Genomic DNA, 21,755 nt, shown 5'->3' with positions numbered 1-21,755 from the left:
TCTTCGGTATCCGCAACATGTGGATAAAGCCCAAATCCAAATTCCCAAGCACAATATTCAAAGCCCTTCAACTACCAACTCATCATGTTACTAATTGCACCAATATTTTATCTGTTTTAGCTTGTGTTGCCTAGAAAACAGAGCCTGAGGTACATGCTAACACTTTTAGGGGTATGCAATTCAAGGTAATCACTTGTAAGGAAAAGAAGGAGTAAGACAGGAAAGGAGGGAGAGCAAATGTAAAAGCATGCATTAACAAGCTGGCCAAAGCTTTGTAAAAATACAGTCAATTGCTCACTCATGTTGGATGTTTAGAGAGATTTATGAAGCTACTATCTCTAAACAGAGTGATGGGGTGCCAGACTGGGAATTCATCAACCAGTTTTCTCTTATCTTCTAACCCAACTTGTTAAAGTTCACACCCTAATTTCATAGGGAATTAACAGCCTCCCAGTTCTGAGTTGCATCGCAAGGCCCCTTCAGCCACAGCTGGGGAAGGTAGATCCTATGCATGACTATGTGAAGCCATACTTAAGTCTAAAAGTGGTGGAAGAAGCCAGAGATTCCTGGTGGTAAGGGTCTCCCATGAAGTCCATCAACACTGAGTGGCTAGGGCAGAATAAGTGGCCCTGGAGATAGATGAAGCTGAAAGGATCTACATAAGGGTTGTCTGTTATACCACGTATGGTCTAAGTCCAGGAAGGAAACTTAAAACAGATGCTACAGGTTCCAGACCTCTGGTTAGGCCCCTTGTGCTTATTCTCACATGGGGCAGTCATTTGACATTCACCACAGTTGACGTGTGCAGGTGGTCCATTGCTTTTAAACTAAGATTTTTATCGTCCATTATCGTGATTTCTTAATACTTTGATCAAACAAAAATGCCTAGTAAACAAACACTTTTGGAAGTTTTTATACGCACTCTTTGCCCCACAAAAAAGTTCAACATTACAGCAACTCTGACCAAAAAATAAGCCAAATAACTCCTTCAAATCATCAGTGAGGAGAAATATAATCTCTCAAGGGTAATAGTTTTTAATCAGAAAATGAAGAAGTTACTGGGAACAATATAAAATATGTTTTAAATTATTTATTTTTTTCATTGAATTTGAATTTTTTTATAATCTAGTATTTCTCAAGAATAATAGCAATGTGTTGTCTAAATTAAGAATGTTAGGGCTCAGAGAACCCAGGTAAAGTCAATGCTGTGCATTTTATCCACATTATTCTGAGGCAGCCATTTAAATTGAAATTGACCAACATGATAGTTTCTCAATACTTGTTTTCAAACTTTTTTTCAAATGATTACATTATTTGCACCACTGGGTTCTTGGGTTCCCATGAGATCATAGAATTCCCTTGGTATCTTGCCTACCCCTACTCCCAAACTGAAGCCCAACAAGAGGAAATGACATGGTCACTTAGCTGGTACTAACAACCCAAAATTTATGTCCCCTCCTGGTCCTGTTCACCGAGCAGTCCAAGAACTCAAAACAAAGGTCCTGAAGCAGTCTGGGGTGCAGGAGATGGGGGATCAGTGTGCCAGATGGCCAGATTGCCTTACCCATGGGAATGTTGTCATAAAAGTAAAGCAGAAGGTTTGGAGATGAACAGTGTCTGAACACCATTCTGTCCACTTCAGCCAGCAGGGTTTCCACCAACATCCTGCTGTCTTCCTCCTTCTCTTCACCACAAGAAAGAAACTCTGGGGCAGAAGAGTGGGACAGGAAACTGGCTGAAGCTGTCACTCTGGGACAATATTACCACACCCCTCTTTTAAGGATAACTGGAATTGAGCTTGGAGCAGGTTATGTCCAAGTTTCCCAGGCTCTCAGCCCTTGGCATTATCAGTTCTTGGGGATAAATGTATAATAATTATAAGGAATATGTTAAACTACCTGGGATGGGGTTTTTGGCTGAGACAGGCTTTTACATTTGTCACAATGTCAACAATTTATGCACAAACTTTATCAAAAGATCACTTCTTAATAGAACACAGTGTTGATGTACCTTCTGACTTTCAATCATGTCAGTTTAATGTCATAAATATAGTGTGAGGTAAAGAGTAGAATGAGTACATGAAGGCTGGGAAAAGAAAATGCTATTTCTCTTCATGACCTCACAGGCTTTTCTGATTCTCGGTAAGTCTCATCTCTCCCCTCACTCCAAAACCATCGAAAGTAATCTCTAAGTAAGAAATGCCAAGCGCCAGCTCTGTTTGAGATAAGGATAATAACAATAACAACAATAATAACAGGTATTCAGAAATGGTATGTTTCAAGCACTTTACATTTATTTTTATTATTATTATTATTATTATTATTATTGTTATTATTTAGAGACAGGATCTCACCCTGTCACCTGGGCTAGTGTACTGTGGGGTGAGCATAGCTCATTGCAACTTTGAACTCCTGGGTTCAAACATATATTATGTCTAATCCTTGCATTAATCCAAAGAAAAGGCAATATTATCAATCCCATTTAGAGATGAGATAACAGAGACCCAGATAATTTAAGGTCACCCATGAGTCCCAACCCATGGGTTTCTAGTGCTACAAACATACATTTCTTTCTGGCCAGAGGAAATAGCAGTGCCTTTTCTGACAAAAGAGAGAACAAAGATGATGATGCATAGATCCTGTCATTACGTATATGTATAATCTTTTCATAATTTCAATTTCATGCATCCCAGCCTCCAGCCATTGCTGCTCTCTTTACAGTTCACTTCCTGGAGTAACTTGAATCCCATAATTCTTCAATCCCACTTAGATTTACCATGTATTGAGCCTATCATTTTTTCACTGTCTGTAGCCCTCTGAATGATACTACTTCCCTTATTATCCAGTTTAAAAAGCCCATGGGCAATTATAACCACCGCCATGCATATAACACAAATACCGTTTCTCCTCTCTCAAATCATCATTCTCACATGGCAAAACTCCAACCATAGTTAAATTCAGTTTTTCACCTATTCCATGGCTTTACTTCTATATCTGAATGTGACTGGAGCAAAACATACATCCATACTGACTGGTCTTTAAATTTATGATTCTTGGCCTCAGAGGGGTTCTTAATGCTACCTGGTCACTAAATTATATTTCCCTAGTTTCTTCTCTCCACTGTTCTCTCATAGGACAATTTCATACATTTTCCACTATTTCCAGCCTTCCAACACTTTCTTCCTCTTGGTCTCAGATGACTTTGTTGCTTGTTTTATTGATTACATAGAAGAAATCAATAGAGAACTTCAATAAGCTGCCACCAACACATTTATCTGTGTATTAGCATTTGTATTGTATGCTCAATATTTTCTACTGTTACTAAGAATGGACTGTCTATGATTCTAGCTAAGACCAAAGCTTCAACTTGTAACTGGGTCGCATATTCTCTCACTTACTCAAAAACCTTGTTCCAGCGATTCTCCTCTATCTGCGCTGCATCATCACTAACATCTCTAACTCTTTTTAGAGTAAGATCTTTTTAGAGTAGAACTTTTTACTTAACACACAAACATGCTGATACCATTCACATTTCTTTTAAAAAAACCCTCTCTTGGCCCTATTTACCCCTCTATTATCCCATTTTTAACTATCATTAATTCCTTTTCTCTCACCCTCTCTTTAAATATAGTCTAATCAGACTTCCATACCCACTGCCCCACAAAAAACTGTCTCAAGATCACCAATGGTATCCACGCAAATGTAGCCAATGGTCAATTTTCAGTCTTTATCTTACTTGACCTATTGGCAACATAACAAAGATGATCACTGCCTCTTCACTGAAATAATTTCTTTGCTTGGCTTTCAGGACATCACACATTCCCAGTTTTTCCTCTACCTTATTGACAACTGCTCCCCCATTTATTTTTAAATTTTTACTTTCTTTTTGCTTCACTTCTAAATGATGGTAGATCTCTTCTCTTCTCTAGATGTACTCATTTCTTTAATGATCATAATCACTCCACTCTCCTGATTTTAACTACTTTATATATGATCTCGATTCCTAAAGTTTCTATCTCTTCTGAGCTCCAAACTTTCAAATGCAAATTCTTACTTCGTATCTCCACTTGGACATCTAAGAGATAGTTCAAATATAATACATCCAAAACCAAACACTTGAGCTGGTCTCCTGTATTAGACTATTTTATTGCTTGTAAGTATTTACTAACCCAATCTGGCAGAGGATGATACTCCTTGTCCTGATGATATCGAGTTGGCTACGTGCCTTATTCTGGGCAAAAGAAGTATAAACAGAAGTGACATGTGTCATTTTTAGGCATAGCTTTAAGAGTCAATACATGGTTTTCATGTTCTCTCTTTTTCCCCCTCTCAGAAGACTGGCAATAATCCAGATAGTAGGTATTTTATCATTGTGTGTTCCAGAGTGAAGATGACATGAATGAGATGTGTGAGTAAGAAATAAGTGTTTGTGGTTATAAGCCATTAGAATTTTATGGTGTGTGATGGTGCTACATGACCTAGTCTATCCTAGCTGATAGTGAAATTGGTGCCAGAAGTCGGTTCTGCTATAATAGAAAAAAACATGGCATTGGTTTCAGGGCCAGGTAGTGAGAAGAAAAAAAAAAATGTTACCAGAGTATGGAAGGTATGGTGATCTACAGTATGCAGTGCTGAAAAGTTTGCCTGCAATAAGTTCAAAGATAAATAATGTTCTTAATACGTTTGTTGCTTTATGGCTTAAAATGTTGCAAAACAGAATGTTAGTATTATGTCTGCTACTATTGACTGTATTTGACACTGTACTTCAAGAAAGAGATGAGCTCTGCCAATTTGAAACAGGAGTGAGAGGAAATAGAATTCAGAACTCCAGGGACTTGCAGGATTGTAAGATGTAAGTGGTTTTTGCCACCAACTATCAAATATAAAACTGACAAATTATTTGAATCACAAGGGCCTTTAAAACTATACCTTGAGGCAAGGACCAAATAAAACAGGTGGCTGTCGAGCCCAGAGTTTACCACTATGCAATATACCCATGTAAGAAAATGGCACTTGTACCCCCTAAATCTATAAAAATTTTTAAAAATTGGCTGTCATGTCCTTTGTAAAACCACTGAGCTTTTATAATTGTTAGCTACTACAACATAACCTAACCTATCCTGACATATAGACCCTGCAAGCCTATTCATGTAGTCTTCCTCATCTCAATTAATGGCAATTCAATAATTCCCATTACTCAGGCCAAGCAACTTAGAGTCATCCTTGAATTTTCTCTTTCATTTGTAATCTCAGCAAAATAGACAAATCCCATTGTTTCTACCTTAAAAAACATATTTGGAATCTCCTGCTTTTCTTTATCTCCACTACTACACCTTGATCAAAACAGGCATTGTGGTACATAAAATAATGCCCCGCATTCCCATTATATCCACACCCTAATGCCCGGAACCTATGAATATGTTACCTTACATGGCAGAAGGGATTTTGCAGATGTGATTAAGGATACTGACCTTGAGATGGGGCAATTGGCTGTAAGACCTGGGTTGACTAAGTCTAATCACAAAAATCCTGAAAAGCAGAGAATCTTTCCCAGCTTGGTCAGAAAAAGATGTGACAAAAGAAGAAGGGTTGGAGACATGGCATCATGAGAAACATTCAACACCCTATTGCTGGTTCTGAGATGTAGGGTACTATGTGCAAGGACTGGAGAGAGCCCTTTACAAGCTGAAAATAGTCCTGAGCTTACAGATCTCTCAGGACTCCTGTTCTTTTTTGAAGAAGGGCCAGTAGAGTGAATCAGATCTTTTATCTGTGGTTTATAGAGTGGCCATCAGACATTGGTCTGAACCACCCAGGTGCAATGAGTTTCCTTTGGCATGGTCATTCCACTAGGTAAGTTTTCGACTGTGTCTAGGCTGTTTTAAGAAGCCGCTTGAGTGGGCCAATTTCTATATACATCATACAAATATAGAGTACATTGCTTCTATGCTATCTTGCCCTTGGCCTACTTATAAGAAAGAAGCTATAAGAAATTATGTTATTAAATATGTTATTGTATTTACTATATAAATGTTAAAGACATCATTCATTACATTTCTTTTTTGAGGACACTATGGATATTTTTTATCCCTAATCTCAAAATCATAAGTAACAAAGCTTCTAAGCAACTTTTTTTTTCACTTTTAAGTTCAGTGGTACATGTGCAGGATGTGTACGGTTGTTAAATAGGTAAATATGTGTCATGGGGGTTTGTTGTACGGATTATTTCATCACCCAAGTATTATGCCAGGAACTCTATCTAAATACCCTTCTCCTTATCCACAACCTGTGGATAAAGCCCAAATCCAAATTCTTAAGCACAATTTTCAAAGCCCTTCAACTACCAACTCATCATGTTACTAACTGCACCAATATTTTATCATTTTAGCTTGGGTTGCCTAGAAAACAGAGCCTGAGGTACATGCTAACACTTCTAGGGGTATGAAATTCAAGGCATTCACTTGTAAGGAAAAGGAGAAGTGAGACAGGAAAGGAGGGAGAGCAAATGTAAGAAAATGCATTACCAAGCTGGGTAGTGTGATGCCTCCAGCTTTGCTCATTTTGCTTAGGATTGCCTTGAAATTTGGGGGCTCTTTCTTGGTTCCATATCAATTTTAAAATAGCTTTTTTTCTAGTTCTGAGAAGAATCTCATCAGTAGCTTAATAGGAATATCATTGAATTGATAAATTATTTTGGGCAGTATGGCCATTTTATGATATTGATTCTTGCCATCCATGAGCATGGGAAATTTGTGTCATCTCTGATTTGTTTGAGCAGTTTAGTTCTCCTTGTAGAGATCTTTCACCTCCCTAGTTAGCTGTATTCCTAGGTATTTTATTCTTTTTGTGGCAATTTTAAATGGGAGTTTGTTCCTGATTTGGCTCTTGGCTTGACTGTTGTTGATGTATAGGAATGCTAGTGATTTTTGCGCATTGATTTTGTATCCTGAGACTTTGCCGAAGTTGCTGATCAGCTTAAGAAGATTTTGGGCTGAGATGATGGGGTTTTCTACATATAGGATCATGTCACCTACAAACGGATAGATTCACTTCCTCTCTTCCTATCTGGATGCCCTTTATATCTTTCTCTTGCCTAATTTCTCTAGTCAGGACTTACAATACTAAGTTGAACAGGAGTGGTGAGACAGGCCATCCTTCTCTTGTGATGGTTTTCAAAGAGAATGCTTCCAGCTTTTGCTCATTCAACATGATGTTGGCTGTGGGTTTGTCACAGATGGCTCTTATTATTTTGAGGTATGTTCCTTCAATACCTAGTTTGTTGAGAGTTTTTAACTGGAGGAGATAATGAATTTTGTTGAAAGCCTTTTCTGCATCTATTGAGGTAATCATGTGGTTTTTGTCTTTAGTTCTGTTTATGTGATGAATCACATTTATTGATTTGTATATGTTGAACCAACCTTGAATCTTAGAGAAAAGTCTACTTGATCGTGGTGGATATGTTTTTGATGTGCTGCTAGATTCAGTTTGCTAGTATTGCTGAGGATTTTTGCATCAATGTTCATCAAGGATATTGACCTGAAATTTTCTCTTTTTATGTTGTGTCTTTGCCAGGTTTTGGTATCGGGATGATGCTGGCCTCATAGGATGAGTTGGAGAGGACTCCCTCTTTCTTAGCTTTTGGAATAGTTTCAGTAGAAATGATTCCAGCTCTTCTTTGTACATCTGGTAGAATTCGGCTGTGAATCCATCTATCTGGTCCTGGACTTTTTTTTTTTTTCTTTTTGGTTGATAGGCTATTTATTACTGATTCAATGTTGGAGATCATTATTGGTCTGTTCAGGGATTCAATTTCTTCCTGTTTCAATCTTGGGAGGGGCTAAATGTCCAGGAATTTACCTATTTCTTCTAGCTTTTCTAGTTTGTTTGCATAGAGGTGTTAATAGTAATTTCTGATATTTGTTTTTATTTCTGTGGGGTCAGGGGTAATACCCCATATGCCACTTAAAAATTGTGTTCATTCGGATCTTCTCTCTTTCCCTCTTTATTAGCCTAGCTAGCAGTCTATCTACTTTGTAATATTATTTTTAAAAACAAAAAAGCTCCTGAATCTTTTGAATGTTTTTTGGGGTCTCAGTTTCCTTCAGCCCAGCTGCAATTTTGGTTATTTCTTGTCTTCTGCTATCTTTGGCATTGGTTTGCTCTTGGTTCTCTAGTTCTTTTAGTTGTTAATTTGAGATCTTTCTAACTTTTGGATGTGGGTGTTAAGGCTATAAATTTCCCTCTTAACACTGCCTTAGCTGTGTCCCAGAGATTCTGGTATATTATAATCTTTGCTCTCATTAGTTTCAAAGAAATTCTTGATTTCTGCCTTAATTTCATTATTTACCCAAAAGTCAATCAGGACCAGGTTGTTCAATTTCCATGTAATTGTACGGTTTTGAGCAATTGTCTTAGTTTTGATTTCTATTTTTATTGCATTGTGATCTGAGAGAGTAATAGACCTTGACAAATCACTCCTAGGAGCTTCCACAGTCTCTGTTCATACCATGCTTACAAGCATACTCTGTAGATTGTTTCTTAGTTATCATCAATCTCTGCATATCTATATCTCCAGTGGCAAAAAACAAAAGGTTTTATTACAAAGATACTCCTCGAGAAAAGCAACCTGAAGACACATAACCGTCAGATTCACCAAGGTTGAAATGAAGGAAAAAATGTTAAGGGCAGCCAGAGAGAAAGGTCGGGTTATGCACAAACGGAAGCCCATCAGACTAACAGTGGATCTCTCTGCAGAAACCCTACAAGCCAGAAGAGAATGGGGGCCAATATTCAACATTCTTAAAGAAAATAATTTTCAACCCAGAATTTAATATCCAGCCAAACTAAGCTTCATAAGCAAAGGAGAAATAAAATCCTTTACAGACAAACAAATGCTGAGAGATTTTGTCACCACCAGGCCTGCCTTACGAGAGCTCTTGAAGGTAGCACTAAATATGGAAAGGAAAAACTGGTGTCAGCCATTGCAAAACCAAACCAAAATGTAAAGACCATTGACACTATGAAGAAACTGCATCAATTAATGGGCAAACTAACCAACTAGCATCATAATGACAGGATCAAATTCATACATAACAATATTAACCTTAAATGTAAACAGGCTAAATGCCCCAATTAAAAGGCACAGACTGGCAAATTGGATAAAGAGTCAAGACCCATCAGTGTGGTGTATTCAGGAGACCCATCTCACATGCAAAGACACGCATAGGCTCAAAATAAAGGGATGGAGGAATATTTACCAAGAAAATGGAAAGCATAAAAAAGTAGGGGTTGCAATCTGATAAAACAGACTTTGAACCAACAAAGATAAAAAAAGACAAAGAAGGGCATTACATAATGATAAAGGGATCCATGCAACAAGAAGAGATAACTATCCTAAATATATATGTACCCAATACAGGAGCACCCAGATTCATGAAGCAAGTTCTTAGAGACCTACAAAGAGACTTAGACTCCCACACAATAATAGTGGGAGACTTTAACGCCCCACTGTCAATATTAGACAGATCAATGAGACAGAAAATTTACAAGGATATTCACAACTTGGACTCAGCTCTGGACCAAGTGGACCTAATAGACATCTACAGAACTCTCCACTCCAAATCAACAGAGTATACATTCTTGTCAGCAAAACATAGCACTTATTCTAAAATTGACCACATAATTGGAAGTAAAGCACTCCTCAGCAAATGAAAAAGAACGGAAATCATAACAAAGACAAAACAAAAAAAGAACATTTCAGGCCAATATCCCTGACGAACATCAATGTGAAAATCCTCAATAAAATACTGGCAAGCCAAATCCAGCAGCACATCAAAAAGCTTATCCACCACAATCAAGTCAGCTTCATCCCTGGGATGCAAGGCTGCTGCAACATGTGCAAATCAATAAATGTAATCCATCACATAAACAGAACCAATGACAAAAACTACATGATTATCTCAATAGATGCAGAAAAGGCCTTCGATAAAATTCAACACCCCTTCATGCTAAAAGCACTTAATGAACTAAGTATTGATGGAACATATCTCAAAATAATAAGACCTATTTATGACAAGCCCACAGCCAATATCATACTGCATGGGCAAAAGCTGGAAGCATTCCCTTTGAAAACTGGCACAAGACAAAGATGCCCTCTCTCACTACTCTGTTCAATATAGTATTGGAAGTTCTGGCCAGGGAAATCAGGCAAGAGAAAGAAATAAAGAGCATTCAAATAGGAAGAGAGGAAGTCAAATTATCTCTGTTTGCAGATGACATGATTGTATATTTAGAAAACCCCGTCATCTCAGCCCCAAATCTCCTTAAGCTGTTAAAGAACCTCAGCAGTCTCAGGATACAAAATCAATGTGCAAAAATCACAGGCATTCCTATACACAAATAATAGACAAACAGAGAGCCAAATAATGAGCAAAATCCCATTCACAATTGCTACAAAGAGAATGAAATACCTAGGAATATAACTTACAAGGGATGTGAAGGACCTCTTCAAGGAGAACTACAAACCACTGCTCAAGGAAATAAGAGAGGATATAAACAAATGGAAAAACATTCCATGCTCATGGATAGGAAGAATCAATATCATGAAAATGGCCACACTGCCAAAAGTAATTTATAGATTCAATGCTATTCCCATCAAGCTACCGTTGACTTTCTTCACATAATTAGAAAAAACTACTTTAAATTTCATATGGAACCAAAAAGGAGCCCATATAGCCAAGACAATCGTAAGCAAAAAGAACAAAGCTGGAGGCACCACGCTACTTGACTTCAAACTATACTAAAAGACTGCAGTAACCAAACAGCATGGTACTGGTACCAAAACAGATATATAGAACAATGGAACAGAACAGAGCCCTCAGAAATAACACCACACATCTACAACCATCTGATCTTTGACAAACCTGACAAAAACAAGCAATGGGGAAAGGATTCCCTATTTAATAAATGGTATTGGGAAAACTGGCTAGCCACATGCAGAAAACTGAAACTGGACCCCTTCCTTACACCTTATACAAAAATCAACTCAAGATCAATTAAAGATTTAAACGTAAGATCTAAAACCATAAAAATCCTAGAAGAAAACCTAGGCAACACCATTCAGGACATAGGCATGGGCAAAGACTTCATGACTAAAACACCAAAAGCAATGGCAACAAAAGCCAAGATTGACAAATGGGATCTAATTAAACTAAAGAGCTTCTCCACAACAAAAGAAGCTATCATCAGAATGAACAGGCAACCTACAGAGTGGGAGAACATTTTTGCAATCTATCCATCTGACAAAGGGCTAATATCCAGAATCTGCAAAGGACTTCAACAAATTTACAAGAAAAAAACAACCCCATCAAAAAGTGGGAGAAGGATATGAACAGACACTTTTCAAAAGAATGTGGCCAACAAACATATGAAAAAAGCTCATCATCACTGGTCATTAGAGAAATGCAAATCAAAACCACAGTGCGATACCATCTCACACCAGTTAGAATGGCTATCATTAAAAAGTCAGGAAACCACTTTGGGAGGTCGAGGCAGGTGGATCACGAGGTCAGGAGTTCAAGACCAGCCTGGCCAAGTTGGTGAATCAGCATCTCTACTAAAAATACAAAAATTAGCCAGGCATGGTGGCAGGTGCCTGTAATCCCGGCTACTTGGGAGACTGAGGCAGAGAATTGCTTGAACCTAGGAGGTGGAGGTTGCAGTCAGCTGAGATCACACCACTGCACTCCAGCCTGGGTGACAGAGCAAGAGTCTGTCTCAAAAAAAAAAAAAAAAGTCAAGAAACAACAGATGCTGGAGAGGATGTGAAGAAATAGGAATGCTTTTACACCATTGGTGGGACTGTAAATTAGTTCAACCATTGTGGAAGACAGTGTGGCGATTCCTCAAGGATCTAGAACCAGAAATACCATTTGACTCAGCAATCCCATTACTGGGTATATACCCAAAGGATTATAAATCATTCTACTGTAAAGACACATGGGCACGTATATTTATTGCAGCAAAATTCACAATAGCAAAGACTTGGAACCAACCCAAACGCCCATCAATGTTAGACTGGATAAAGAAAATGTGGTGCATATCTCCCATGGAATACTATGCAGCCATAAAAAAGAATGAGTTCATGTCCTTTGCAGGGACATGGGTGAAGCTGGAAACCATCCTTCTCAGCAAACTAATGCAGGAACAAAAAACCAAACACCGCATGTTCTCACTCATAAGTGGGAGTTAAACAGCGTGAACACATGGGCACAGGGAGGGGAATATCACACACTAAGGCCTGTCGGCGGATGGGAGAGGGGGGAAGGATAGCTTTAGGAGGAATAGCTAATGTAGATGACAGGTTGATGGATGCAGCAAATCACCATGGCACATGTATACTTATGTAACAAACCTATACATTCTGCACATGTATCCCAGAATTTAAGTATAATTTTAAAACAAGATCTTAGAAGATTTTTTAAAAAGGTGCTAATGGATTATTTTTGAATTCCTGACCTCAGGTGATCCGTCCGCCTCAGACTCCCAAAGTGCTGGGACTACAGGCGTGAGCCACCGTGCCTGGTCTCAAATGGATTATTTTCAAACCCCATTTGTTTTAAGCAACATCTATTACTCTCAAAATTTTGGATAAAGAGAAAAATCAGATTATGGCTATGTAAGACCACTGAGGTAGAATGGTTAAGAATACTGCCAGATCGTAGTTTGAATCTTGTTTTTATTGCTTACGAGTTATGAGGCCTTAGGCAAGATATTTAATCTCTGATAGTCTCAGTTTCATCATATGTACTATGTGGTTGGCAATACTTAACTCACACAGTTATTGAAAGAGTCAATCAGTCAACACATATAAAGCATCTAGAGTAGTCCCTAGCACATAGTAAGTATTCAGTACATTGTATTTATTATTGTCAGCACAGGCATGTTTTCCATCCGTGACCACCTCAAGCTCTGCTTTACCTTACATGACAATCACGTGCTCTAGTTCGAGCATACCTATCATCTGACACAAGCATCTGCCTCCTTTTACCACCATTATGCTCACTCTTCCCCTACCTCTAAACTAAAGATGCAGTTTACTTCTCTTAGAAGTACAGAGTCAGACCTAGGCCTGAAATTGTACTGAGTCATGGAGGAAACATGATTGGAGCCACCCATAGAGAAACAGATGAGAAGATTTTGGGGGTAGCATTATTGGCCCAAGTTGCATTTCTATATTTCCTCCTCCTTCTTTTGTCCTCTCTGTTCTACATACTTCTGCGAAAGGCCAGGAAACCCCTTAATTACACACAGAGAGATCCTTATTAGAATTATGGGTATAGATCACAGAGTCAGGGAATGTTAGATACAAAAAGACGTTTCCTCCCACCCCCTCACACATACATATTCATAAATCAACCAGGACAACCCCTTCATCCCATAAGTGAATCAACTTTATAGTAAGTCTTGAATAAATCAGGATTTAAACCCAAATATCAATCATCCAGCCAGGGGTGCTTCTCAAACATTCCAAGCACAGCAGACAGAGATCTCATTCATTTTTACACTTCCCAGAGCTATATTAACAGATTGTACCTTTCACTAGTTTTTTTTCTATTACCTTGGTACAGTAAAGAAACAGGAGTCAAGGCACAGAAATAAAAGGAAATGGCAGATATTCTTTAGAAGAAAACATTGGTAACTCACTTTTCAAGACCAAAAGCTACTGTGGTATCCCCTCTGAATTAAGCTCCAGCTGTTGTGCCAGACAGACTTCAACTTCAAAAACAAGATGCTTGAATTCAATCAGTTTATTTTTTCTGACTGTCCATAATTTTCCCCTGCTCATTAAAACATTCTCTTTAGTATCTGAAGGTAAAGCAGGCTGGGCAGGAAAAGGTGAATGATTCAGTATGATGTGCCACAATTGCTGAGACATCAATTCAAAAATGTCTCCCCTATTGTTGGAGGTAGTGGTGTGTTAGTAGAGTATGAAGAACAAGATTCACACACACACACACACACACAAGTTAAGTCAACACAGCAAGCTCTCTATAATATTTTTGAAGGAGGCAAAATCTTTAAAGTTTTCAGCAGTTAAAGTTCCAGCAGACCCTGGAGAGAGTCTAAATGCAGAGCTGAATTGACAGGAGAATTGACAACAGAATTTGAGGGGCTGACTCCTGAACCTCCGTCGATGCATGAAAATGGTTATAATCCCACTTCTGGTAAAATAAATATTTCCCAATCATCATCAGAGAGTACAGCAGGGGCCTTCCATCAGTGGAAAAACTTATTTTCTTAGCTTCCGCATGCTCCAAGAGAGCAATATTTTTGTCAAACAGGCAGTCTTTTCAGCATCTAGGCATGGCAATTTTGTGACTCTGCTTTGTAGTCCTGTTTTGTAAATATATTTGGTAGGATAAGAAATTAGTATATCACAAGACAGTGTTTTAAAGATTGACTTCAACTTATTAAAATAACTCACTGATCATGGGCTGTGACCATTCTGTTTACAAATAACACAATGTAATTCACTTCAACCCAATTCACTTTTCAGGACATAAAGACCTAGTAAACCATGCTAAAGGGTGTTGAATTTATCACATTAGTGATGGAGACCCATCAAAGGTTTTTGAAAAATAGTCTCCAGATAACTTTGGAAGCTTTGTAAACATGGGATTAGAATGTTAATGCAAAAGTCTAGGCAAGAGATGATGACAAGGCAGTATACAATTTTAAAAAATAAGAAAAAAGGAGAGATTCAAGAGTCAGTTTTGAGGTAGAATTAATAGAACTTGATAACTGAATAAATAAGAGACTATTAAATTTGTGGTTTTATCAAATGCAATGTTAATATATGAGGCCATTTAATGCAATAGGCACTGATTAGCATACAAAACCACTTTTTCTTTTAAATAAGAAAAATCCAGGGCAAGAGTCAAAGATCACTGGGCTGGAGGAAACCTTGAGTGTTTCTCTCTCAGATAGAACCACTGTTAAAAAAAAAAAAAAAAAAAAAAAAAAGATTAAATTTGTTGCCCAGAGTTCTAATAGAAGGAAATTTCACAGATTTGAAAATATTTCGTGATAGGAAAAATCAGGTTAACTGAGGAACTGAAAAGACATTCATCATGTGGCCTGCTACAGTTTGTATATTTGTCCCTTTCCAAATATCATTGAACTGTAATCTCTAGTATATTGGAGATGGGCCTTTGGGGAGGTTATTAGATCATGGGGGTGGATTTCTCATGAATAGTTTAGTGCCATCTTCTTGGTGCTGTCCTTGCAGTAGTGAGTGAGTTCTCATGTGATCTGGGCTGTTTAAACACGTGTGGCACATTCCACCCCCACCACCTTGCTCCATTCTCATCATGTGATGTGCTGCCAGCTCCCCTTTGCCTTCCTCCAAGATTGTAAGCTTCCTGAGGCCTCCCCAGAAGCAGATACCAGCACTATGCTTCCTGTACAGCCTACAGAACCATGAGACAATTAAACCTCTTTGCTTATAAGTTACCCAGTCTCAGGAATGTCTTTATAGCAATGCAATAACAGCCTAACACAGAAAATTGGTACTTGGGAATGGGGCATTATTATAAAGATACCTAAAAATGTGGAAGCAACTTTGGAACTGGGTAGCAAGCAGAGGTTGGAAGAGTTTGAAGGACTCAGAAGAAGACAGGAAGATGAGGGAATGATTGCAACTTCCTTTTTTTTTTTTTTTTTGAGACGGAGTCTTGCTTTGTCGCCCAGGCTGGAGTGCAGTGGCGGGATCTCAGCTCACTGCAAGCTCTGCCTCCCAAGTTCACACCATTCTCCTGCCTCAGCCTCCCGAGTAGCTGGGACTACAGGCGCCCACCACAGCACCTGCCACTATCCCCTGCTAATTTCTTCATATTTTTAGTAGAGACGGGGTTTCACTTTGTTAGCCAGGATGGTCTTGATCTCCTGGCCTCGTGATCCACCTGCCTCGGCCTCCCAAAGTGTGCAACTTCTTATAGACAAGAATAGTTGTGACCAAAATGCTTATAGTGACATGGACAGTGAAGTCCAGGCTGATGATGAAGTCTCAGATGAAAATGGGGAACTTATTGGAAACTGGGGCAAAGGTCACACATGTTATGCCTTAGCAAAGAGTTGGCTGCATTCTTTCTGTTCATGATCTAAGGGTTTGCGGAAGTTTGAATTTGAGAGTGATGATTTAGGGTATCTGGTGGAAGAAATTTCTAAGCAGCAAAGCATTCAATATTTTGCCTGGCTGCTTTTAACAGACTATGCTCAATGTAGGAGCAAAGAAATGATCTAAACTTGGTATTTATATTTAAACAGGAATCAGAGCATAAAGGTTTGGAAAATTGCAGCATGGCCATGTGGCAGAGAAAGAAAAGGCTTTTTCAGGAGAGGAGTTCAATCAGGCTATCAAGAAACCACTTGCTAGAAATACTGGCATAAATAAAATGGAGCCAAGTGCTAATAACTGAGACATTGGGAAAAAGGTCTCAAAGGCATTCCAGATATCTAAGAGACAGCCCCTCCCATCACAAGCCCTGAGGCCTAGGAGGATTGAATGGCTTCGTGGGCCAGGCCCAGAGCCCTGCTGCCCTACGCAGCCTCAGGATACTGCTCTCCACATCCTGACCACTCTGTCCCCAACATTGGCTCAAAGAGCCCCATGTACTGCTTGGGCCATCACTTTGGAGAGTGCAAGCTACCGTAGCCTTGGCAGCTTCCATGTAGTGTTAAGCCTGTGGGTGCACAGAGTGCAAGAGTAAATGAGGCTTGGCACCCTCTGCCTAGGTTTCAGAGGAATTATAAAAAAGCCTATGTGCCCAGGCAGAAGGCTGCTGCAGGGGCAGAGCCTTCACAGAGAACCTCTACTAGAACAGTGCCAAGAGGAAATGTGGGGTTGGAGACCCCATACAGAGTCTCCATTGGGACACTGTCTAGTGGAGCTGTGGGAAGGGGACCACCATCCTTCAGACTCCAGAATGGTAGATCCACCGGCATCTTGCACCCTGTGCCTGGAAAAGCTGTAGGCACTCAACAACCTGTGAGAGCAGCCTCAGGGGCTGCACCCTGCAAAGCCACAGGAGTAGCACTGCCCAAGGCCTTGGGAGCCCACCACTTGCACCAGTGTGCCCTGGATGTGGGAAATGTAGTCAAAAGAGATTATTTTGGAGCTTTAAGATTTAATGACTGCCCTGCTAGGTTTCAAACTTGCATGGGGCCTGTAGCCCCTTTTTTAGACAATTTATCCCTTTAGGAATGAGAATGTTTACCCAATACCTATACCCCCATTGGATCTTGGAAGTAAATAATTTATTTTTTATTTTACAGGCTCATAGGTGAATGGGACTTGCCTCATCTCAAATGAGACTTTGGAGTTTTGAGTTAATGCTGGAATGAGTTAAGACTTTGGGGGACTATTGAGAAGGCATGATTGTATTTTGAAATGTAAGAAGGACATGAGATTTGGAAGGGACCATGGGCAGAATAACATAGTTTGTATATTTGTCCCCACCCAAATCTCATGTTGAATTACAATACCCAGTATTGGAGGTGGGGCCTGGTAGGAAGTGATTGGATCATGGGGGAAGTTTTCTCATGAAGAGTTTAGTGTCATCCCTTTGGTGCTGTCCTTGAGACAGTGAGTGAGTTCCTCACGAGATCTGGCTGCTTAAATGTATGTGGCACATCCTCCTTCTCTCTTGCTCCATTCTTGCCATGTTATATACCTGCTCCCCCTTTGTGTTCTGCCATGATTGTAAGCTTCTTAAGGCCCCACCAGAAGCAGGTGCTGCTATGCTTCCAGTACAGCCTGCAGAACCAGGAGCCAATTAAACCTCTTTACTTATAAATTAACCAGTCTCAGGTATTTATTTACAGCAATGCAAGAATGGTCTCACACATGCCTGAGGGCCATATTTCTTTCCAAGAAAGAGGACAAGCATTTCATGAGCCTCCTCAGAATCTCTGACCTGGCAGTTCAGTTTGGTTAAATACACTAATGGGTTGAGCACTAGCCATGTATTAGGTGCTGGGGAATACAAAAATAAGTAAAATTAGTCCTCTTATTCTCACAGAACTTGTATCCCAAATGCATCATGATGTCCAGTTGGCCTTTGGGGCTATCTTCAGTAAGGATACTTCTCTGACACACTGTAGGCCAATGTAGATGGCTTTCTCTGTGTTCCAAAAGCCCTTCTGCACATCTTTCACTGCATTTGCCACATTGACTCATGACTACCTGTTTATGTGTTCATCTTCTCCAAAGGACCATGAAGCCCTAGGGTATGGGGGCCATGTTTTAGCCATCTTTGTATTTCCAGAACCTTGGACAGTGCTTGGTATATATTGGGAGCTCAATAAATGAACAGAACTTGTCTTTAGGTGAGTCCATTTCTTTTTATTCTGGAGTTAGGAGGGACAAGAACAGATCTTAGTAACCCTGCAGAAATTTGATAATCACTATCACCCCCCTCAGACTTCTCTTATTGAAGTTTGGGGATACTGGAAACTTTGACAATTTGTTCTGGCTTATTCTCCCAATGATTTAAACATAGTGATAGCTCTTCTCTTCAGACTGGTGTAGAGCAAACCATTATGGGACTTGGAATCTGAAGATATTAATGAATTATAAGCTTCACTATTTACTATTTGATAATGAGGGGAACACTCAGTTTTGCCATTTGGGAATAGCAGGGGAGGATAAAAATGCTTTTTTCATAGGATTATTCTGTGGATCAAATTAAGCAACACATGTTGTAAACTACAAGAGGATACTGTTACAGAGAATAGTGATTTACTTGGAATATCCACCAAGAAAAATACATAGTTGTTTTCATTAACTTTTTAAAAATATTTTTAATTTGATACATATGTAGACTTGGAAAAACAGTTGGGGCTTACAATTCTGAAATAGGTAAAATAATATTTAATACTTCCAAATATTTTAAGAAAGACGCTACCACCGAATGACTAAAAGTGTCATAAGTTTTCAGGATTTGTATTAGAGACATTTAAGTGCTTAAATTTGGTTCCCTTTTGGGCAGAGAGAGTTTTCATAGCTCAGTTGACAAAGAATTACTTTGAGTGGGAATGAGAATCTTAATCTTGTTTTGAGAACATCAATTGTCTAATTATTATGTGGCTCTTTATATTCTTTTTCAATAACTGTGGCAAAGAGAATTTCATAGTCAACATCTTCTGCAAATATGCTTTTGTGGTGAAGAGAACAAATACATTTTGCTAAGGAAAATAACCAGATTTAGAGAATTAGACTGACTTGTTGACTCACTGGCTGAATTAAATAATTCCCCCTCAGACACTTGGCAGAGTAAAGAATCAAGCCATTTAATTTTATGGCTGACTCTATTTGTTTTTACCCAGTTCATTTTCTCTTAGGTCCTGAAACACCAGTTAAAAGTGTCTTGCTACCTGATGGCAGTAACAAATGATAAACTTCTAAACTTTTAACTTCATAAACATAGAAGTTAGGATTCTGTCTGTTTACGGCTTGTATTCTTTTTTTTTCTTTATTTCTTCTAAAACAAAAATGGGATACATGTGCAGAACGTGCAGGTTTGTTACGTAGATACACGTGTGCCATGGTGGTTTGCTGCACCTATTGACCCATCCTCTAAGTTCCCTCCCCTCACCTCCCACCCCTCAACAGGCCCTGGTGTGTGTTGTTCCCCTCTCTGTGTCCATGTGTTTTCAATGTTCTTATGAGTGAGAACATGCGGTGTTTGGTTTTCTGTCACAGCTTGTATTCTAAACGAATACTTTCATTACTGTCTTCCCTAAGGTGATGGACGACTCAATTTTTAAAAACTACACACCTATAGTAGACTATACTCTACTGAAGGGAAAGTAATAGAAAAGACAGACAATACCATAAGTGTGCTCAAATTGTTACTTTATTTGCAGCGACATCTAGAAATGTCACAACATAATCAAATATTTAGTTATAATTAATTAATTTCTCAATAAAGTATTTGCCTTCACTTAGTAAACATTCATAGTGTACCAGTTATAGTCCAGGCAAGGTGCTAGGTGCTAGTTAGCAAAAGAAGACATTTCCCTTGCTCTTGTGGAAATTCCAGTTTAAATAAGGAAACAGAAACTAGTCAATTGACCACAATAATGAATACATCATTACAAATGGAGAAAAGTGTTGTAAAAGAAAGGGTTTTGGGCCTCTTAGGATTACTAAGAAATTACTAAGAAATCTGTGAGGTCTGGGAGAACGGGGAGGGTAGGCTTTCTTGAGGAGGGAGCATGTGGCCTAAGAGTTGAATGAAGGGTAGCTCATTAGTTGAAGGAGGACTACAACCCAGACCAAGGGGACCGTATGTGCAAAGGCCCTGTTGATATAAGAAGCAGGATTTGTTCTAGAAGCTTAAAGAATCCCAGTTTGGTTGAGGCACAGAAAGTAAGACCTTGGGAAGGACACTGATGACAGATGATACTGAAGTGCTAGGCAGGGACAAATAATGCAGCATCCTATTGGCCATGTCAAAGATATTGCTCTTTAATGTCTTGAGGAAAGTCATCTATTTAAATAATCAGCATATACTTAGCATGCTTACTATTGCTAGGTGCTATTCTAGTGCTGGGGATAGAGAAATGAATGAAAATACACATGATATCACTTATGTCCATTCTGACTGAAAGATGGATTGGAGGAGGGTAAGCATTGATCCTGGAGACTAGTTTGTGAGCTTTTGCAGCAGTTCACTCAAAACATACTGATGGTTTGGTCTAGGAAAATGGTGGTGCTGGGGAAATGAAAAGAAGTGGACAGGGCTGTGAAATGTTAAGAAGTAAAATCAACAGGACTTGGTGATAGATAAGAAACTGGCATGTAAAAAGGGAGGCATCATCTATACCTCTGTTTTTTCTTGAGACACTGTTGATAAAGGTGACATTCACTAAAATATGGAATTCTAAAACAGGGATAAGTGGCATTTATTTTTCTTTTATTGGAAGATGGTGAGAAGTGACCATAAGTTTAATTTTATAAATTCAGTCTTGGACATGTTGACCTTGAGGTGACATTGAAGTGAAAATATTGAGTAAATAGTTAGACATACAACTATGAGACCCAAAGAAGAGGTCTTGACTGGAGAAATTTGTATGTTATCAGATTAGTGATGGGACTTGAAATCACCAGATTATACATTTTATGACAGGAGGGTCTATGTCTACTTTTTCTCACAATTAGAATCTTTAGAATAGCGTACATGACACAAAGTGCTTGGTAAGTATTTGTTAAATGAGGAATACTCAATGGTTGAACCCAGAATCCCTTTTAATTTTCTTACATAAACTTATGAAATTGCTGCCATCTGGGTTGCTCTAGTAATATTGTGTTTTATTGCTGTCATCTGGGTTGCTCTAGTAATGATGTGTTTTGCCTCTCCTGTGCCATAAATGGTGATCAGAGCATCAACATAATTCATTTAGGGTAGTACAAAAAATAAATGTGATGGGGCGTGAATATGATTTGACCTTGACCAATATGGGTTTCTTCTTTTATAGGGTAGATTTCCAATCATGTATATTTTACTAGACAATAATATTGGGCACTGAAAGTCATAGGAAGAAAAACAATGAAATATGAGAAGAATAAGAAAAATAGGAAGAGGAGGGAAAGGAGAAGGAAATAATAATTCAAAGCCTTCACAGAACAGAGGCCTCTGAAAAACAACCCAAGAATTTTTGTTCCTAGTTTGCTATATTTGGCATAAATCCCTT

The sequence above is a fragment of the Gorilla gorilla genome, chromosome X (genome assembly GCF_029281585.2).
Source record: "Gorilla gorilla gorilla isolate KB3781 chromosome X, NHGRI_mGorGor1-v2.1_pri, whole genome shotgun sequence".
Taxonomy (NCBI): Eukaryota; Metazoa; Chordata; class Mammalia; order Primates; family Hominidae; genus Gorilla; species Gorilla gorilla.
Note: the sequence above shows the minus strand (reverse complement) of the source record.